This window comes from Anolis carolinensis, chromosome 1 (assembly GCF_035594765.1).
Source record: "Anolis carolinensis isolate JA03-04 chromosome 1, rAnoCar3.1.pri, whole genome shotgun sequence".
Classification (NCBI taxonomy): domain Eukaryota; kingdom Metazoa; phylum Chordata; class Lepidosauria; order Squamata; family Dactyloidae; genus Anolis; species Anolis carolinensis.
Window position 1 is genome coordinate 114120996 of NC_085841.1, and position 18729 is coordinate 114139724.

At 42.4% G+C, this 18729-nt stretch overlaps 1 protein-coding gene across 3 annotated transcripts in view; it reads right to left on the reverse strand.

The window, feature by feature from the left end:
• The window catches only part of ankrd6 (ankyrin repeat domain 6), a 133005-nt gene that overhangs the window by 73239 nt on the left and 41037 nt on the right, over positions 1-18729 (reverse strand). The window contains exon 1 of one of the 3 annotated variants that reach the window (XM_062980780.1): positions 15767-15918. The exons of the other annotated variants lie outside the window; for them this stretch is intronic. The gene's annotated coding sequence lies outside the window, so the exon portion shown is untranslated. Of the gene's footprint in view, positions 1-15766; positions 15919-18729 lie in introns of those variants that run through there. 3 annotated transcript variants of the gene reach the window in all.

Sequence of the window (18729 nt, forward strand, 5' to 3'; positions counted from 1 at the left end):
ACTTCAGAGGTTTTCACTGGGCTCCCAATTGGAATTCGATAGGGATGAGGGATATTTATGAACCATGACAGAAAGAGAGGAGGGAGAAGATGTGGATCCACTAGATCCAGAGGCCTCTCAACAGCAAATCATGTTCTTAAATAAACAGAAAACCTGTGGTATGTCTCTAACTTTCAATCCTTTGGCTTGCAATGGGAAGTTCTTGTTACTTTCATAAAACACGCACACATTTGAGGAAATGATCTCCTCAACTCTGCTGGCAAGATCACAGCAGGTCTTTGGAAATGTCAGAGGCACTGGCATGAGAGTGTTTCCTCCTCCATTCTGCTTTTAAGAATTCAAAGCTGCAAAGCTTCCCATACATTTTCTTCTGAACTTCCTCTTTATAGAGCAAGCCTAAAAGGTGTTTTGAAGTTTTTTAAAATATTTTTTTTGAAGTTTTTTAAAATATATCCCTGTACTTCAGTATTATGCAGAAGTTAAAAGAAAGAGAACAAGAGTAAATTAAGACAGTTGGCCCTCCATATATAAATATTTCACTTTTGCAGATCTGATTACAAATGGATTTGATGAGTATGTACTGTACTGTACTGTGTAGTGTTATTCTTGTATTGTTTAATTGTATTTTGATATGTTGTTTTTATATTTTGTTTATTGTATTGTCTTGGGCATGGCCCCATGTGAGCCGCCCCGAGTCCCCGTTGGGGAGATGGTGGCGGGGTATAAATAAAGTTTTATTATTATTATTATTATATGTTCTTTCTAAGAATCTCCTTCAACACAACTTCTGATGGAAGTTAACTACAGAGTTGAGTTGGAGGACCAAGAGATTCTTAAAGAGGACACTTCTCTGGGTATTTATACAGTCATTGTGGAGGGCCTAGAGATACCTAGAAAGGTGTTCTCATGGGTCTGCGTGACTATATCTTCCCCTATGAACCAGTGTGATCTCTTAGGCCCGTCTCTCTCTTCCACCTCCGTCCCAAACACGTCTGGTGGGGACGAGGGAGAGGGCTTTTTTCGGTGGTGGTTCCCCGGCTCTGGGACTCTCTCCCCACAGAGATTAGATTATCCTACCCACATTTCACAAAAATTTGAAGACTTTGATGTCTTCGAACAATAGACCAGTTTTTATCTTAATTGTTTACTGCCCTAATCACACTTTAATTCCATTCCTAATTGCATGACCTTGCATTTTTTAACATACCTGCCTTCCCTTGCAATTTTTAATAGTTCTACCTTTGTCCTGACACCCTATGATGTATTTTATGAATGTTTATTTTATTGTTTTAATTATATACACTGTTGTTGTGTTCTGTTTTTATCTGTTGATTCTTGGGCTTGGTCCCCATGTGAACTGCTCCGAGTCCTCTCGGAGAGATGGAGGCAGGTTATAAATAAAGTACAGTGTTCCCTCACTACTTCGTGGTTCACTTTTCGCGGATTCGCTGTTTTTCAATAAATTCTAAAAGAATATTATAAAGCATAAAAATTTACAATTTACAGCCTAAGGAAGGGAGGAAGGAGAAGCTGAATAATAATAATAATAATAATAATAATAATAATAATAATAATAATAATATATTCTTGTACCCCGCCCCATCTCCCCGAAGGGACTCGGGGCGGCTCACATGGGGCCTTGCCCAACATCACAATATAAAATCAAAACAAAAACACAAATTTACAACAATAAATCAACAATATCGGTAAAACAATCGAAAAGGACAATCTTACAAGATAAAATGTTAAAAGAGGTATATCAAACACAAGTCTGGGCCGAAAGGTGAATGTGTCAAATCGGGAGGAGATAGTTACATAATTGACATAGTCAATGAAGTACTATAAATGACAATAGTGACAATAAAAGGGCAGATCAGTGGGTCTATTATTACATAGGCAGGCATCTTAAACCAACAAAAGTCACTCATTAAAGGCTTTCCGGAAAAGCCAGGTTTTCAGATTCTTCCGGAAGGAGAGGAGGGTGGGGGCCAGCCTAATCTCCCTAGGGAGCAGGTTCCAAAGCTGGGGGGCCACAACAGAGAAGGCCCTCTCTCTCGTCCCAACCAACCGCGCCTGCGAGGGTGGTGGGAGCGAGAGGAGGGCCTCCCCCGACGAGCAAAGAGATCATGCAGGTTCATAGGGGGAAATGCGGTCTCTAAGGTAGACGGGTCCCAAACCGTTTAGGGCTTTGTAGGTAAGAACCTGCACCTTGAATTGGGCTCGGAAAGTAAGCGGCAGCCAGTGGAGCTCCTTAAACAGAGGCGTTGAACGTGCCCTGTAATTTGCTCCAGTTAGAAACCTGGCTGCCGTGCGTTGAACTAATTGCAGTTTCCGGACCGTCTTCAAAGGCAGCCCCACGTTGAGCGCATTGCAATAATCCAGTCTAGAGGTAACTAAGGCGTGGACCACCATGGTCAGATCAGACTTCTCGGGGTATGGTCGCAGCTGGCGCACAAGTTTTAATTGCGCAAAGGCCCTCCCGGCCAAGGCTGACACCTGAGCTTCAAGCGTCAGTCCTGAATCCAGGAGGACCCCCAAGCTGCGGACCTGCGCCTTCAGGGGGAGTGTGACCCCGTCAAGCACAGGTTGCCACCCAATACCCCGATCGGACTTTCGACTGACCTGGAGGACCTCTGTCTTATCAGGATTAAGTCTCAGCTTGTTCGCCCTCATCCAGGCCAACACAGCAGCCAGACACTGATCCAGTATCCGAGGGGCTTCCTTGGATTTTGGTGGAAAAGAGTAGTAGAGTTGGGTGTCATCCGCGTAGAGATGGCACCGAACTCCAAAACCCCGGATGACCTCGCCCAGCGGTTTCATGTAGATATTGAAAAGCATGGGGGACAGAATAGAACCTTGCGGGATCCCACAGGACAATGGCCAGGGGTCCAAGCAGGTGTCCCCCAGCTTCACCATCTGGGAACACCCCTCTAGGAAGGACTGGAGCCACTGCAGAACAGTACCCCCAAGGCCCATCCCGAAGAGACGTCCCAGAAGGATACCATGGTCGATGGTATCGAAAGCCGCTGAGATATCCAAGAGAACCAGCAGGATCACACTCCCCCTGTCCAGCTCTCTGCGGAGGTCATCCACCAAGGCGACCAAAGCCGTCTCGGTACTGAAACCAGGCCTGAAGCCAGACTGCAATTGGTCCAGAAAATCCGTATCATCCAAGAATCCCTGGAGCTGAGAGGCAACCACCCGCTCCAAGACCTTGCCCAAAAATGGAAGGTTGGAGATTGGTCTGTAGTTATGCAAGTTGGTCGAATCTAGGGAGGCCTTCTTTAAGATAGGTCTCACCACCGCTTGTTTTAGATTAGATGGAAATCTACCCTGCTCCAAAGAGGCATTAATTATTCTCACAAACCAATCAACCAACCCACCACTGGCCTGTTTTAAAAGCCAAGATGGGCAAGGGTCAAGGGCACAGGTGGTCGCCCTCACCGCTCCAAGAATCTTGTCCACATCATCAGGCTGCACAAGCTGAAACGAATCCCACAAGATCGAATAGACAAAAGCCTCGGTTACCTTACCTGGCATTGCAACAAGGCCAGGATCTAAGTCGGAACGAATCTGAGTGACTTTGTCTGCAAAATGGTGAGCAAACTCGCTACACCGAGTTGCCGGGATGTCAGGTGCCCCCCCAGCCTGAGGAGGGTGGAGGAGCTCCCAAACAACCCGAAACAGCTCTGAGGATCTAGTTGTTGCAGACGCGATGCAGGCAGTCGAGAAAGCCTTCCTGGCTGCGCGCAACGCCGCGGAATAGGCCCTAATAGCGGCTCTAGACCGTGCTTGGTCAGATGCATCGCGAGTTGTCCGCCAGCGGCACTCTAGTCTCCTCCTCGCACGTTTCATCTCCGCCAGCTCCCCAGTAAACCAGGGGGCGAGAGGGGACGTTCGGGGGCGATCATGTCTATTGCCCTGGACAACTCACTGTTATAGCGAGCGACCAAGGCATCGACAGGATCGTCAGGCTCCATGGCAGACAGATCCCCAAGAGACCTCAGGAATCCCTCAGGATCCATAAGTGTCCTGGGGTGGACCATCTTAATGGGTCCACCACCCCTGAGGAGGTTTACGGGTGTGGTGAGTCTTAAACTGATCAGATAATGGTCAGACCATGACAATGGAAGGATAGTTTGCTCTTCCACTCCAACCAAACCGTCGCCCGCAACAAAAACCAGGTCGAGTGTATGTCCAGCTTGATGAGTGGGACCCGATATCACTTGGGACAGTCCCATGGTCGTCATGGCGGCCATGAATTCCTGAGCTGCACCTGTCAAGGTGGCCTCAGCGTGAATGTTGAAATCTCCCAGCACCACCAGGCGCTGGGAACCCAGCACCACACTAGAGACCACCTCTGCTAGCTCAGGCAGGGAGACTGCAGTGTCGCGGGGTGGACGGTACACCAGCAGAATCCCCAAACTGTCCCGGGTACCCACCCTCAGGTGGAGACACTCAAACCCGGCAGGTTGCAAAGCGGCGCATCTGACCAGGGCGATGGACTGCCGAAAGACCACCGCAACCCCACCTCCCCGCCCTCCCGGCCTGGCCTGCTGATGCAGCCTGAAACCCGGAGGACAAAGCTGGAGGAAGAGACAAGGAGCCCAAGCGGCAACGGGAAGAGAAGGAGGCAATTTATCAACACACGATTGGTTGATAAAAACTTAAAATAGTGTATAACTACTAAAATAATGTATAAATATTAAAATAAATAAAGTGTCCCTGCTTCGCGGATTTTTACTGATTGCGGGTGGTCCTGGAATGTAACCCCCGCGATAAGTGAGGGAAAACTGTATTATTATAATTATAATTATTATTATGATGATTATTATTATTAAAAAATAGTGGGGTTTGTTGGTAATTTTCCATCAGGGTTCTGTGTCTCCATCCCCAGTGAATGGGAAGAGATGACTGTAGTTGAAACTCACCATGGTCTTAGGATTTCATTCTTGTAGATTTATTATATACAGTAATTCTTCAGGACCCATAGGATTATCTAATTAAGAGCCAAAGAAACACTATCTTTAGTATCATCTAATTCTGAACCATGTACACACAACTTTTTTGAAGAGCTAATCTTATGCGGATGGAAGCGTTCCTCCTACATTATTGTGGCTTGAATTTAATGAATAAATATCCCAGTTTTGTGCTTAAAACATCTCGAAGGCAATCACATAAATTGTATTACAAATACCCACAGAATCAGCACGTTGATCAAACGATATAAATAAAGGAAATAAATCACACTCAAGTGTATTTTTTCTCAGAAACTCAGTAAACTCGTAAATTCACTCAACCATAAATATTTTTAAATGGCCAAAAGACAAATGTTCCCAGACCAATCCATTAACCCATCAACACAATAATCTTTAGACCAGAGTTAGGAAAATATGAATGTAGGCTGCAAGTGTTCCCCAAAGCCTGAAGCCCCTCGTGCGCCCCACAACACAAAAAATATCTCCACCTTTCCTAGAGAGTAATTTTGTATGGGGATAGAGGTCCAACACTTTCGGGCTGCTTTTGCTGGGCCCAAAACAGCCTGAGGACCCAAAATGTGGTAAATTTGTCCTGAAAGCCAACTAGGGGAAATAGAAAACAAAAACATCCAAAGGAAATGAGGGTGTGATGGTCCTCCAAAGTCTCCTGATGGATCAGTGCAGCACATTGGTGTCCAATAGCTGCCAATTCCTAGTTCAGACTGTATGGAAACCTAGTAATGAAGTCTTAAATCCTGATCCATTTGGCTGGCATCCTATTGGTTTATATCAACTAGGGCAAACCCATTCAATTAACTGTTGAATGAAGAATCAACACATAGATAAATTTAATGGATTCAAAGGATCTCCTTTAGCCAAAACGGAAAGAGAATTTAGGTCACAGAAAGTCAACAGCTGTCTGGATAACAGAGTTTGCTGCTCTGGCTAGGCATAGCTAAGTCCTTCTTAGCACAATAAGTTGCTAAGAACATCCCGTCCAATCCCCTGCTTCTTGGAAGGGGGTTGGACTGGATGGTCCATGAAGTCTCTTCCAATTCTATGCTTCTATGACAATAAGAACAAGGTGTACCATGATAGCTAGAGAGCCTCTGAAAATGGAGATGAACCCTTTTCAGTAGCATCCCCACTTGGCTGCTAAAGAAAGCAATTATTTCCTCATGAAAACACAATGAACACTTGCTTCAGTCCCACCCAACATGAGACCTAGGACTGTTGTTGTTGTTGTTGTTGTTGTTGTGTTCCTTCAAGTCTTTTCCAACTTATGGCAATCCTAAGGGGTCATATGAGGCTGGGAGTGTGCGATTTCTCATGGACAATAAGTTAAACATGAGCCAACAATGTGATGTCGTGGCTAAAAAAGCCAATGGGATTTTGGCCTACATCAATAGGAATATAGTGTCTAGACCCAGGGAAGTCATGTTCCCCCTCTATTCCGCCTTGGTCAGACCACACTTGGAATACTATGTCCAATTCTGGGCACCGCAATTGAAAGGAGATGTTGACAAGCTGGAAGGTGTCCAGAGCAGGGTGACTAAAATGATCAAGGGTCTGGAGAACAAGCCCTACGAGGAGCGGCTGAAAGAGCTGGGCATGTTTAGCCGGTAGAAGAAAAGGGTGAGAGGGGATATGATAGCCATGTATAAATATGTGAGAGGAAGTCATAGGGAGGAGGGAGTAAGCTTGTTTTCTGCTGCCCTGGAGACTAGGACACGGAACGACTTCAAACTACAGGAAAGGAGATTCCACCTGAACATCAGGAAGAACTTCCTCACTATGAGAGCTGTTCGGCAGTGGAACTCTCTTCCCCGGACTGTGGTGGAGGCTCCTTCGTTGGAGGCTTTTAAGCAGAAGCTGGATGGCCATCTGTCGGGGATGCTTTGAATGCGATTTCCTGCTTCTTGGCAGGGGGTTGGACTGGATGGCCCATCAGGTCTCTTCCAACTCTGTGATTCTGTGCAATCACTCAGTGGTTTTCCATGGCTGAGCCGAGAATTGAATCCTGGTCTCCAGAGTCACAGTCCAGTGCTCAAACCACTACTCCACACTGACCTAAAGACATTCACTAGCATCACATACCCTAGGATTCAGGGAATTAGACACTGAACAGCTATGAAAGATCTTTTTCCCCCAGCATTATTATCTACACTTGGGGTAAATCTTTTCTCAACATAAATAAAACTATAGAAATTTATACACTTCTCTCATACATGAAAAGGTACTTTCAATTTAGAAGGGATTAAATCACATCAATAAACCTTTGGAGACATTACGTAAGCTTACCTCTATATTAATAATAGCTCCAAAAAAGGATAAGATAACCTCATCCCAAGCATCCATTAACGTATGCTCTCACAGCCAGACACTGCCAAAGTTGTCATCCGAGAGCCATCTACCAAAATTCAGACATTAATCCTTTTTTTCCCCAGTAGAAAAGTGAAGAGGTCAGACTGCAGCAGGAAATGCCCTACTTGTTGGCAAGAGAAGTAAAACATGGTATTAAGAACTGAAAGCACAGTGAGTCAAGGGACAGACAGATGGTGGCAGCCCTACGTACAGGCTGCTTAAACCCGCAGTAGTGAATGGGACCAGTCTTCTAAGTGTACTTGGGCCTTCGGCCAAACTCTGATGTCTCCAACATGGTTTCAATTGTTATTGGTCTTGTTAAAGGGCTTCTTTGGTTTTACGAGAACACTAAAAATGGAATTATTTCAAGAGTTTACGAAGGATGTCTTCTTTATTTATGTTAAACTTGTGAATCCTTTCAGAATATAAATGCTAACCCAAGCACAGTGTGTTACATTAATTAATTAACTTGTTCCATTAATTCATGCAATACTAATGAGTTACAGTAGGATGACACAGAGGAGATAAAATCACTGGAATTAATTCCACTTGTTTTCTGCTTGCTAGTCAATAAAAACTATGTAAACGGTGGGTGAGTGGGGGTTGCAAATTGGACCAGGGATGTGGGGGCTCCCGCCCGACCCTTTTCCAGATTGGGGCCCTCTATGTTTCCTTTCCCAAAGGGAGAAAGAGAGGGGTGCCAAGCATAACACAGGATCATCTCCAATATCTCTAGTATGACAAGAAATCCTGTCATCCACTGGGGAATAAAGTACCTTTGAACTGAACTGCTCAGCCCCTTCTTCTTTCTACATACATAATGAACCCCCTTCCCACCAAATTAATCTGAGATTACAAAATTGCAGTGTTTTTAGTTCTTACACCATACGATTACTACAGCAAACTGCTTCCATGTGTTTTGACTTTGTGCATGGCTTAGAACAGTGTTTCTCAACCTGGGATCCCCAGATGTTTTTAGCCTACAACTCCCAGAAATCCCAGCCAGTTTACCAGCTGTTAGGATTTCTGGGAGCTGAAGGCCAAAAGCATCTGGGGACCCCAGGTTGAGAACCACTGGCTTAGAGTTAAGACAATGATGCCTTAGAAGAGGGATGGAGAAACTATTGTTCAACAGGGAACTGCAGCAGTGGTTCTCAACCTGTAGCCCCCCAAATGCTTTGGCCTTCAACTCCCAGAAATCCTAACAGCTGGTAAATTGACTGGGATTTCTGGGAGTTGTAGGCCAAAACACCTGGGGATCCACAGGTTGAGAACCCCTGGTCTACAGAGTTCATGTGACCTCAACCCTACTTTGCAGCCCCTCCAATGGAGTAAAAACACGAAGGAGACAGGAATTGCCTTGTTTTTTTGTCCACATCAAATGATATTTAGTACTAGACTGCGTCTTAACATGGAGTCTCTCATCAACCTGCAGATAATATCAGCAACTGCAATTTTAATGATTTTTATTGACTAATCAGTTTTAGCATTCAAAGAAATGAGCACTCAGGCAAAACCAAAATTAACTTAGATTGATCCATGTAACATCATGCCAGCTCTTGTTGATGCCTTTATCTTTACTGTACAATTGCAATTTTAATTAATATTGAAGAGTGCATAGGTATCAGAACAGTGAGGTAAAGGTATTGTGGTTTATTTTTAGACCAAATAGGCAATCTGGATAGTTTTAGCACCTCAGATCAAAGAAGAAAACATATTTTCTCAGCTGGTATATAAAAGAAGCAACAACAATGAATTTCTTGCTTGTGTAGATTTCAGAAGAAACATCAAGCATAAAATTCACTAGGCTACTCACCTTGGTAGATTTCACGTATTGAAAGAGAGTCCCCATTTGCTCAAGGAAAAACAGTTTTGTTTTTCACTTTTCAAATGTTAAATAATCTGTCTGAAATGGATACGGGATCTTTTAATCTCTGAGACAAACAATTACAGTTCCTTCCTCCCTTTAAAAATGTTGAAAATATAATATACATTAATCTCTAGCCATCTGTCTTTCTTAAGTAATTAGACATTGAAGAAGAAAGGGGGCTGTTCTAACCTATTTCTAATATCAGATAAACACTGAATAGACATAATTTAATCATTTTGCAGTCAACATAATAATACTGTTATATGTATGATTTAATACTTCATTGGGGAGCCCCTGGTGGCACAGTGGGTTAAATCGGGGGAGTGGGGGAGCTCCCACTGTTAGCCCCAGCTTCTGCCAACCTAGCAGTTTGAAAACATGCAAATGTGAGTAGATCAATAGGTATAGCTCTGGTGGGCAGGTAACAGTGCTCCATGCAGTCATGCCGGCCACATGACCTTGGAGGTGTCTATGGACAACACTCTGATAGACGGAAGAAACTTAAGAGAGATTTATTGTATTGCCTAAAATGATTTGAAATAACGGAGGAAATTCTCTTTTATCATCATGCTAGAGAAATTCCTCAACTTCCCACAGGTTGAAAAAGCTCTTCATTCAATACAGTGAAACTTTCAAGCACAACTGCATAAATGGCAGAGTAGGATGCCTTGATCTCACTCTGTCTGAATGAAGCCACCAACACTGCACTGTTCCTGCTTTCCACCTTTACAGCCCCCATAAGGAAGGTTCTGCCCACTCCATGTTGTCAAATGGAGGGATGTCCCATAGCAACAAGAAGAAGGCAGCAATATCCTTCAGACTGCTTTGCATTGGCTTCAAACTGCATTGACAGCAAATCTGTATGATAGTTAGGGAAGACTTCCACCTAGTGACTGAAGACAGTACTGCAAGTCCACATTTAATTAAAATTAATATATGGGAGATGAGAGGGGGGGGGACAATATTTCATAGCAATTTTTAAACAATACTTCAGAATGTCCTTTATTGGGAACAGATTCCACAGATGAACAGATGGAAATTGAACTGTGACTATATGATCAAATACATTGTTCAAGTTTGTTCAGGGTGGCATAGGACTGTTAGAAATAATGAATTATGAGTAACATTTTTTCCTGATTAACTAATCTAAAATTAATCTCACATCTCAATTGTGTTTCAAAGCTATACATACAGTCCTCAATATGATCATAACATGATGGATCTGAGTGTGATTTATTCCAGTTTGTTCAATGAATAAATTAGAAGAAAAGTAAGATTGGGTGTATGGCAAAGTCCCACAGGGGATAATTGCTTGTCAAGTAATCCTGCCATGCTAATAATGTGCATGTGTGCCTTCAAGTCTCCTGTTGACTTATGGCAGCCCCATGAATTTTATGTGGTTTTCTTAAGCAAAGAATAGTAAGAGATGGTTTTCCAAGTTCTTTCCTCTGAAATATAGCCTGCAGTATCTGATATTTGCTGATGGTCTCCATCCAAATTCTAACCAGGGCTGGCAGTGTTTAGCTTCCAACATCAGACACAATCTGGTTCCTTCAGGATGACCCATCCCTCCAGAAAACAACAGTGTGTAAAATATAATAAAAATGAAGCACTGGCCTCCTGAGAAAAAGAAAAATAATCATATTCTTGCCTTAAGACTTACTTAAGGTTGTTAACAGTTTAGATATTTCTTTACCGCAAGTGAATGAAACAACCCATTAAAGAGATTAAATAAACCTAACATGCATTTCAACTTGGAAGGCATCTCCAGTCTTGAATCCAAAGCTTCCACTTCATCTATACATTTCTCTTTAACAGGAAGAGTTTCACCAAACCACAGCTAGCAGCATTTAAGCTTCTAGTATTAGTGCTGACAATTAAATGTAAGAAAATCTTGAAAAAAAGTTTAAAAGGAAAACCACGGGAATTAACTCAAGTGAGACTAAAACACACAGTACTCAACTTATGTTTAATGCAGACCAACATAATATTCCAATTATTTTAATACAGTAGGCCCATCTATTATGTGATTGTTCTGTTCCAAAACCCTCAATGAAATACAGTTTTCACATAAAACCCTTTTTCTGGAGATAGATTTTGCAAATCAGATCTGTCCCTTGGCCAGCATGCTACTGAAAGTACTGTATATTCAAAATATCTCCTCCGTGGCTCACCTGCTACCCCATGGATGGGGCAGTAACCAAAGGAAAGACTCACATGTTGGTGTACAGGGTGCCCACACTGAGCTCCCAAAAGCAGCTTCCTCCTGAGGTGTCAAAGGTGGTGGGAATCCTAGCTGCTCAGAACCACAGACCTCTTGTCCAAGAAAGAAGTCTCTGTCCCTCCTCAGTTGAGAGAAGCGCATGGCTCAATGATGCTAGGTTTCCATCATTTCTCTCCACTGAGGAGGGAGTTCATCTTTCCTCTGCCAAGAGACGTGTGTTATGATTGAGCCTCATGGCTCTGTTACTGACAGACGTGGGCGTAAGACTCCTCGAGAGTCAGATACTCTCGAGGAGCGAGAAAGAAAAAGATTGCGAGACATTTTTGCAGCACCATCTGACGAAGAGTCTTTTGAGGGGTTTACGGAGAGAATGGAGGAGGGGCTGGTTAGCTCGGAGGAGGATGAGATGGATTGGACTCGGGTAAGGGAGGAATTGGGTGCCACTGGTCATGATGGGATAGAAGATGAATGGGGACCTTCAGGATTAGACCCATGGCTTAGCTGGAGGGATGGGACGGGATCCACAGCTGGAGATGCTGTGGGGCGTAGTCAGAGGTGTTCCAGCTCTGATGAGGAAAGTGATGAGGAAACGCCCGGGTTAAGGAGGACAGCTGACAGTGATGAGGATTTGTAACTGGCATAAAATGGGGCTTGGGAGCAATTGCAAATTGCGTTGGGCAAGGTAATCTGGACGAACGTTTGGGATCTGTGTGGGACGCTTTCCTGAAGACTGGTGTGTTTTCCTGTGCTGAGACGTAAGTTGTTTTGGAATTCAGGGTCAGACGGCGGGAGGAATTGTGTGGGCATTTGTTTGTGCAAACCTGTGCTTACTCTTATTAGCTTGACCTTCCGTCGTCTTCTTGACGGACGCCATCTCCTGTTTTGAAAACTCGGACTGAACTGACCACGGCTTGTCTTCCCCCCCTTCTTGGACTTGGAATCTACAAACGTCTGCTTCTGGCTTTGAACTACGGAAAGGAACTGGGTCTACTCTACTGCTACAATCCTTGGCTGATCTGTTCGTGTTGGAAATCCTGTCTGCTGTGTGTGTGGGAGCGACGCAAGTTACTCTAAGCACAGTGTTGGCAGCAGAGAGGAATCTGCTGCCAATTAGTTGCATTCTTTTGTATCTTTTGTTCCTCGGCTTTTGTTTTGTTTATCCCCAGGCTGAAGCAAGCAGTTTGTTTTTACCCGGATTAAACTCCGGTTTAATCCGGTTTATCTTTTGAACGTTTTTCCTTGCCCCTTTTTGCTCCTAAAGGCTAATACTGCCTGGCCCTTGTAATTTACGGGCATTTTTGAGTTCTGTAATCCAATAAACTCTGTTATCTTGAACCTTGTGGCGTTCTGTCCTTGACAACGTGCAGCTGGGGCTTCTGTCGCTTCTCACTACCAAGAAAGCTGTTAATTTCTTCCTTCTTCTAAAAGAAGATAAACAAAAAACAAGTTTGCTTCAACTTCCACATGCCATTCATTCTGATATTTAATGATGGCTATCATGTCACCCCACAGTCTTTTCCAAGCTAAACTGTGTGGAGGGGGTCTAAAATGTTTGGAAGAAAAGCAGGTTTACTATGCACAGAACCAGAAATTCTGCATTTTTGTTTGTTGTTCAAAAGCCCCAGACCTTAAACATTATAGTCCTGTGGCTAGATGACTCCCAATACCCCACTTGACTTTAGAAGCAGGAAACCCCTCTGTTGGGAAGCCTTATCTGGTTTTCCTGCTTCCCACCAACACACAATGAGCACAAGTCACCATAACTTCATCCACCCTGACAGTTATCATTGCCTCTATTGTCCCCAAACTAGCACCCATTTCCACACCCGAGAAGCCCCCTCTAGACTCAGACACAGCAGATATTCTCCAATAAAAACTTTATTCAAGTCACCGCCATGCACATTTTGCCAATCACAAGCTGTAAAACATGACAACAAACCAAGAAGGCAGGGGATTGTAATTGGCACCAATCAGAACAATGTATATGGCTCTCAAATGTCTATAAAATACTGATGTCTGTAAACAGAGGGTATGTCAGATCTGAGATTCTCCCTGGCATCCTTCCTTTGTCAACAAAACAATAAAACTCTGATACTGCCTTCATCTCTGCTTGTTTTAATTGGGAAACATTGGAGATAGCATGCTGGGAATGAACCCTGGGATTCCTAGAATAACAGAATCCTAGAGTTGGAAGAGACCACATGGGTCATCTAGTCCAACCCCCGCTGTGCAGGGAAAGCACAGGCAAAGTATCCCTGACAGATGGCCATCCAGCCTCTGTTTAAAGGTTCCAAGAAAGGAACTTCCACCATACTCCAAAGCAGAGAGTTCCACTGTTGAACAGCTTATAAGGTCAGGAAGTTCTTCCTAATGTTCAGGTGGAATCTCCTTTCCTGTTATTTGAACCCACTGCTCCGAGTCCTATTTTCAAGGGCAGTAGAAAAAAAACCCTGCTCCCTCTTCCTCATGACACCCTCTCACATATTTGTACCTGGGTATCATGTCTCCTCTCAACCTTCTCTTCTGCAGGCTAAACATACCCAATTCTTTAAGATGCTCCTCATAGGGCATGGTCTCCAGACCTTTGATCATTTTACTTGCCCTCCTCTGGACACCTTCCAGCTCGTCAATATCTCTTTTGAATTGTGGTGCCCAGAACTGGATAGGGTATTCTAGTTGAGGTCTAACCAAAGCAGAATACAAAGGCATGATTTCCTTCGATCTTATACACTATACTGCTTGGAAGTGCGGTGGAGGCTCCTTCCTTGGAGGCTTATTAAACAGAGACTGGATGGCCATCTGTCAGGGATGCTTTGATTGTGCTTTCCTGCACGGCAGGGGGCTGAACTAGATGGCTGGGATGGTCTCTTCCAACGCTATGATTATATGATTCTTTGATTCTATAATCTTCCTGGTTTTTAATATTCTGGATTTGTTTCAAACTATTCCAGGGGAAATGCCTGTTTCCTCTGATATCATTTCTCTTTACACTCCATACAGTTATTGTACCAGGCTTTTCTTGTGCTGTTTTTACCATTTGAACCATCATGTTTGAAGACTTCTGCCTCATTAACTTTGTTTCAAAGCCTTGATGAAACTGTGGGTGAGATGCAGACTTAGATCCATTGAAATCATGACAAGCTGACTTTAATGAGCCTGCAATCTTAATTTTGTACTTTAAATGTCTCTTAAAGATTTCAGAACAAATAAGTACTTCTAAAATTCATGATTGTTTCTAATGAATCTGTACCGAAAATGTGACACACGGTTCATATATTTGGGATTCTAAAGTTGTGGAGGCAATGCAAAACTTAGAAATTCAGGTTTTTTTTCTTTTCAGCTCCTTAAAGAAATAGATACTTCCTATTAACCTGAACACTGACTTACATAAATGTTTTAATATATGCAACATATGCTCATATATTTTATTGCATATATGCAATACATGTTTAACATGTAAGTCAAAATTCAGACTTTAAAGCAGTATGATGTCATCTACCCTATTTATCTGATGTAGTTTTGAGAAGCACCCATTTAAAATCTCTGCCTACATATTATAAGGGATGCAACAATCCATTCATCATATTTTTAAAATAACCGATGATAATAGTAAATGCAGTTTTGCATCATTATAGTCTGGTAATCTCCTCTGATTATTCTCTTGCCACTCCATAAGCGAAAGAAAAAAACCAGTCTTTCACATGCTATGATAATAAAGAAAGCAATTAAGGCCAAATACCCCAATCATACGTCCCAAAACAAGGATACAATTTACCAATTTTTGCTGTTATTGTGTACAATAATTATATCACAGGTTTTAACAATAGCAACAAAATATTTGTAGTCATATACAAACTGTCTCTTATTGTCTTCCCTCTTCTCACTGTCTGCACCTTTTAAAAACAAGTATTATAAGGAATGACATACTAACGAAAGCAATGATCGCAGACTTTTAAGAGCCGGTATTAAAAACAAATTGGCGTCAGTCTACTGTAATTGCTTAATACAGTCACACTTTCTGCTAAGCTACAACAACATTTTTGAAGTTTAAACTGAGGATTCAACAAACAAAAGACTAAGTTCTTTTGTGAGTTATCACACTGTAAACCTATACGATTTTTCCCACTGTAAAAGATAATATAGTCCATTGTTCAAAGAAGCAAGAACCTTCAATTACGACTTAAGGCTTTTAACACCTCTTCCTGGAGCTTAAATGGCAAAATATTCCAAATATTTAAACATAAATACTCCCTCTGGCTCAAACCATACTCAGCATTATGAAACATGTGTGCACAACAACTTCCCAACATTTAACAGCTTCATACTCACACAGAACATGTTTGCCACGCTCTAAGAAGCCAAGAATCCTCTCAGCCATGTGTTTGCAAAACATCTTACGGCATTAGGGCATTAGAGATTAAGAAACAAACCCAACACAGGGACAGCTGGGATAAACAGCACTCTGCCTGCTCACAATAATAGGGCAGAGCAATTTACATGTCAATAGAGTTGCCATCCAGAGGGGAAAGGCTTTGGTCTTTGAATGAGATTGCGAGCGGACAGCTCTGTTCCCATTATGTCACAGACCACATGCAATTGTTCCTGAGGACTATATACATCTGATTATGATATGTAAGTATAACATATTTAAAATAACTACCACAAGAAATGCTCTCGAAAGATCACCTTATTAATATTTCCTAGAGTAAGATTTAATTTTTCTGTGCAGACAGTAAGGACTCATACAGTAGAGTCTCACTTATCCAACATAAGTTGGATAAGCAAAAATGTTGGATAATAAGGAGGGATTAAGAAAAAGCCTATTAAACGTCAAATTACGTTATGATTTTACAAATTACGCACCAAAATATCATGAAAAAGCAGAAAAAGCAGTTCAATACAAGATAACATTATGTAATAATTTATTTATTTACAAATTTAGCACCAAAACTTCTCAATGTATTGAAAATCTGACTACAAAAATATTGACTACAAAATGGCAAACTGTGTGATAATACTGAACATTGGATAAGCAAAGGCTGGATAAGCGAGACTCTACTGTATTCACATAAAATCACTATGGAAAATTTTAAGTTGCCCTGTTTCATTTTTTGTAACTGAGCAAGCAGAAAGTTAGGAAAGTTAGGAAATGGCATCCTCAGTTGTCCTCTTTGAAAAGACTATCCTGGATACTTTTGTAAAATGTGGAAAGGCATATAATATTTGTGTTTTCTTTGCCAAATTTCTTTATTTGGTATGTTAATTAATCAATCGGGTTCATTCCTTGATGAAATGAATGTGTTTCCTGACTTATGGAGGAACCTATTCAGTTTTATCCCATGCATGTGTTTTGTTCTTTTAGGCCCATTTAGGACAAAGGTGTACACTAACTTTGGGAACTGGGAAATTTGGTGGATGCCTTGATCAGACAATGGGAATCATACAATAAAACCAGGGAGTATCTACACTGTAGAATTAATGCAGTCTGACACCACTTTAACTGCCATGGCGCAATGTTATGAAATCAGGGGAGCTGTAGCTTTACAAACTCTTTAATCTTTTCTGCCAAATAGTTCTGGACCCTCACCAAACAACTCCAGGATTCCACAGCATTGGGCAATGGCAGCTAAAGTGGTGTCAAAATAAATTAATTCTACAGTGTAGATCAGTGGTTCTCAACCTGTGGGTCCCCAGGTGTTTTAGCCTACAACTCTCAGAAAGTTTACCAGCTGTTAGGATTTCTGGGAGTTGAAGGCCAAAACATCTGGGGACCCACAGGTTGAGAACCACTGGTGTAGATGGACCCTACGTCATGCCCTGCCTGTAGAGCTGACAGGACAGTAGCATCCCATTTCCTAAGAAATCAAAGCTAAAATCTGAGATCAATGGGTTGGCTCTGGTGATACCACAGAGTCAGGGTAAGTAAGGGGAGGTGATTGTACAACACATGCCTTAAGATAATTTGGCAAAATGGACCAACCAGAGTAAAACCCAGCTCAGCAGGTAATAGGACAACCTGAAGCCAGAAGAAAATCTAAAAGCACTATTTTGGTAGCCAGGAAAATAAAAAATATGGTTTCTGCTACTATTCTTCGTAGAGCTCGCATCCCATGCAGCCTTACCTACAGAATAGTGGAGCCCCCAATGGTGCAATGGGTTAAACCCTTGTGCCAGAAGGACTGTTAACCAAAAGGTCACTGGTTCGAATCCAGAGAACGGGGTCTGTCAGCTCCAGCTTCACATGCAGGGACATGAGAGAAGCGTCTCAAAGTATGGTAAAACATCCAGGCATCCCCTGGGTAACGTCCTTGCAGACAGCCAATTCTCTCACACCAGAAGTGCTTGCAGTTTCTCAAGTCGCTCCTGACACGAAAATAAATCTACAGAACACATCACATATGGGGAGCTTTTTTTACACCTAAATCGCTGCTAGGACTTAGGGAAGACTCATCAAAAATTCACAAGGGTTTATTTCAAAGTCCTGTGCCACTGCAGTCAAGATTGTGCAACACAAAGGTTGAGCTTCACCCACAATCCTGATTTAATTGTCATGATGACCACATGTATAAGGTATATATGAGACATACATTTCTTGTTTAGACTTGGGTCTTATTACCAAGATATCTCATTAAATTCAACTAAATAAAAATACTGAACACTTCTGGGATACACAACCTCTATCATTTTATCACAGTAACTGAATACCTACAACGAATTTCCAAAAATCACAGCAATACTATAAAGTCCAAACAGGAATGAAAACTGTCTTCTGTGCTTTTCCCTACAAATGGACTGGCAATCCTGGTGACAGCAGACACTACATGCAAATGTTGACGTGAGGAAAAGCACTGTCAGGAATTCAAGGAGGCTGAGGTACAACTGCTGGTTTCCATCAATATGCTTATCACTTCTCCTCCTCCCCAAGGGAGAAGCAGAGCACAAATCAAATCGCTGAACTGTTGGGATCAAGTAAGGCCAGCACCTTTAAACAACCCAGTGAGTTCAAATAAAAGAATGCACACTCACTCCCACTAAGTGAGGTTGCACACATGCTGGCAAATCATGTTTGCTGTTTTAACTTATTGTTCTTTTCTCCCCGTTTTGCTGTTTGCTTTTGCTTTCCTATTTAAGAAAGAATGTCACTAAGAAAGATTTGTAAGCAAATCTTCATATGAGTCATAAATTCAGTGTATATAATGAAACAGGGATGAAGATGAAGCAGGGAAAGCCCTGTTTTCTCTGTCATGGATGAACTTGGATGAGCAAACACAATGAGCAAAGATTTCTTTAAT